Here is a 3,533-nt window from a genome sequence, read left to right as displayed (position 1 = left end):
AACCTTTGATCAAGATTGACCCTTCTAGTGTAGGGGCGTGCATCTCCTTGCATCATAGGCAAGTCAAACGCCAACCTCACATTTTCCGGACTAAAATCTAAGTATTTCCCCCGAACCATGGTGAGATAATTCTTTGGGTTCGGGTTCTTACTTTGATCATGGTTCTTAGTGATCCATGCATTGGCATAGAACTCTTGAACCATTAGGATGCCGACTTGTTGGATGGGGTTTGTTAGAACTTCCCAACCTCTTCTTTGGATTTCATGTCGGATCTCCGGATACTCATTTCTCTTCAGCTTGAAAGGGACCTCGGGGATCACCTTCTTCTTGGCAACAACATCATAGAAGTGGTCTTGATGAGCTTTGGAGATGAATCTTTCCATCTCCCATGACTCGGAAGTGAAAGCTTTTGTCTTCCTTTTCCCTTTTCTAGAGGATTCTCCGGTCTTAGGTGCCATCAATGGTAATGGAAAAACAAAAAGCTTATGGTTTTACCACACCAAACTTAGAATATTGCTCGCCCTCGAGCAAGAGAAGAAAGAATAGATGAAGAAGAAGAAGAAAATATGGAGGAGAGGAGGGAGAGGTGTATTCGGCCAAGAAGGGGAAAAGAGGGTTGTGTTGTGTGAAAATGAGGAAGAATGGAGGGCTTTATATAGGGAGGGGAGGGGGGTTAGTTTTGGCCATATAGGGTGGGTTTGGGTGGGAAATTGATTTTGAATTTTGAAGGTAGGTGGAGTTTATGAGGTAGGTTTATGGGAAAGAGTGGATGGATGTGAGTGGTGAATTGGTGATAGGGAAGAGAGATTGAGGTAATTGGTGAAGAGTTTTGGGGAAGAGTGTTTATTGAGAAGAAAGGATGAACATTGAGAAGAGAGAAGAGAGTGAGTGGTGGTAGGTGGGGATCCTGTGGGGTCCACAGATGCTGAGTTGATCCTGTGGGGTCCACAGATCCTGAGGTGTCAAGGATTTGCATCCCTGCACCAATTAGGCTTGTAAAATGCCTTTGCATGCAATTCTGGCGTTTAAACGCCGAATTGATGCTTGTTCTGGGCGTTCAGCGCCCAGATGCAGCATATTTCTGGCGTTGAACGCCAGTTCTATGCTTGTTTCTGGCGTTCAACGCCAGCTCTTCCTCAGGGTGCATTTCTGGCGTCTGAACGCCAGGATGCTGCTTGTTTCTGGCATTCAACGCCAGATCCATGCTCTGTTATGGCGTTGAACGCCAACCAGATGCTCCTTACTGGTGTTTAAATGCCAGTAAGATCCTCCTCCAGGGTGTGATTTTTCTTCTGCTATTTTTGATTCTGTTTTTAATTTTTTGATTTATTTTGTGACTCCACATGATCATGAACCTAATAAAACATGAAATAACAATAAAAATAAATTAAAATTAGATAAATAAAAATTGGGTTGCCTCCCAACAAGCGCTTCTTTAATGTCAATAGCTTGACAGTGGGCTCTCATGGAGCCTCACAGATGTTCAGAGCATTGTTGAGACTTCCCAACACCAAACTTAGAGTTTGACTGTGGGGGCTCTGGTTGACTCTGTAGTGGGAGAAGCTTACTGTGCCTCTTTTTCATGGTTACAGAAGGATGTCCTTGAGTTTTAAACTCAAGGGAGTCCTCATTCAATTGAAGGACTAGTTCACCTCTGTTAACATCAATCACAGCTCTTGCTGTGGCTAGGAAGGGTCTTCCAAGGATGATGGATTCATCCTCATCCTTCCCAGTATCTAGGATTATGAAATCAGCAGGGATGTAAAGGCCTTCAACCTTTACTAACATGTCCTCTACTTATCCATAAGCCTGTTTTCTGGAATTGTCTGCCATCTCTAATGAGATTTTAGCAGCTTGCACCTCAAAGATTCCCCGTTTCTCCATTACAGAGAGTGGAATGAGGTTTATTCCTGACCCAAGGTCACATAGAGCCTTCTCAAGGGTCATGGTGCCTATAGTACAAGGTATTAGGAACTTTCCAGGATCCTGTTTCTTCTGAGGCAATCTCAGTTGATCTAATGCATTTAGTTCATTGGTGAACAGGGGAGGTTCATCTCCCCAAGTCTCTTTACCAAATAAATTGGCATTCAGCTTCATGATTGCACCAAGGAACTTGGCAACTTGCTCTTCAGTAACATCCTCATTCTCTTCAGAAGAGGAATACTCATCAGAGCTCATGAATGGCATAAGGAGGGTCAATGGAATCTCTATGGTCTCTAAGTGAGCCTCAGATTCCTTTGGTTCCTCAGAGGGACACTCCTTGTTGAACACTGGATGTCCCAGGAGGTCTTCCTCCTTGGGATTCACGTCCTCCCCTTCCTCTCTAGGTTCGGCCATGTTGACTATGTCAATGGCCTTGCACTCTCCTTTTGGATTTTCTTCTGTATTGCTTGGGAGAGCACTAGGAGGGGTTTCAGTGATTTTCTTACTCAGCTGTCCCACTTGTGCCTCCAAGTTTCTAATGGAGGATCTTGTTTCATTCATGAAACTCACAGTGGCCTTAGATAGATCAGAGACTAAGTTTGCTAAATTAGAGGTACTTTGTTCAGAGTTCTCTGTCTGTTGCTAAGTGGATGATGGAAAAGGTTTGCTATTGCTAAACCTGTTTCTTCCACCATTATTAAAGCCTTGTTGAGGCTTTTGTTGATCCTTCCATAAGAAATTTGGGTGATTTCTCCATCAGGGGTTATAGGTGTTTCCATAAGGTTCACCCATATAATTTACCTCTGCTATTGCAGGGTTCTCAGGATCATAAACTTCTTCTTCAGAAGATGCCTCTTGAGTACTGTTGGTTGCAGCTTGCATTCCATTCAGACTCTGAGAAATCATATTAACTTGCTGAGTCAATATTTTATTCTGAGACAATATGGCATTCAGAGTATCAATTTCAAGAACTCCCTTCTTCTGAGGCGTCCCATTACTTACAGGATTCCTCTCAGAAGTGTACATAAACTGTTTGTTAGCAACCATGTCAATAAGTTCTTGAGCTTCTGCAGGCATTTTCTTTAGGTGAATGGATCCACCTACAGAAGTATCCAATGACATCTTAGCTAATTCAGACAGACCATCATAGAATATATCCAGGATGGTCCATTCTGAAAGCATGTCAGAAGGACACTTTTTGGTCAGTTCCTTGTATCTTTTCCAAGCTTTATAGAGGGATTCACCTTCTTTCTGTCTGAAGGTTTGAACATCCACTCTAAGCTTACTCAGCTTTTGAGGAGGAAAGAACTTGAAAAAGAAAGCCTTGACCAGCTTATCCCAAGAGTTCAGGCTATCTTTAGGTTGAGAATCCAACCATATTCTAGCTCTGTCTCTCACAGCAAAAGGGAAAAGCATGAGCCTGTAGACTTCAGGATCTACTCCATTAGTCTTAACAGTATCACATATCTGCAAGAATTCAGTTAAGAACTGAAAAGGATCTTCAGATGGAAGTCCATGAAACTTGCAGTTTTGTTGCATCAGAGAAACTAATTGAGGTTTCAGCTCAAAATTGTTTGCTCCAATGGTAGGGATGGAGATGCTTCTTCCAT

At 42.8% G+C, this 3,533-nt stretch overlaps 1 non-coding gene across 1 annotated transcript; it reads left to right on the top strand.

The window, feature by feature from the left end:
- Nucleotides 1–3,099: 3,099 nt before the first annotated feature.
- On the top strand, nucleotides 3,100–3,207 carry LOC112781764 (small nucleolar RNA R71). Its single transcript, XR_003192524.1, has one exon. It is a non-coding gene; the product is annotated as a small nucleolar RNA R71 (small nucleolar RNA).
- Nucleotides 3,208–3,533: the final 326 nt, after the last annotated feature.

This window comes from Arachis hypogaea, chromosome 19, assembly GCF_003086295.3.
Source record: "Arachis hypogaea cultivar Tifrunner chromosome 19, arahy.Tifrunner.gnm2.J5K5, whole genome shotgun sequence".
In the NCBI taxonomy this organism is placed as follows: domain Eukaryota; kingdom Viridiplantae; phylum Streptophyta; class Magnoliopsida; order Fabales; family Fabaceae; genus Arachis; species Arachis hypogaea.
Note: the sequence above shows the minus strand (reverse complement) of the source record. Positions and strands in the feature narration are given on the sequence as shown.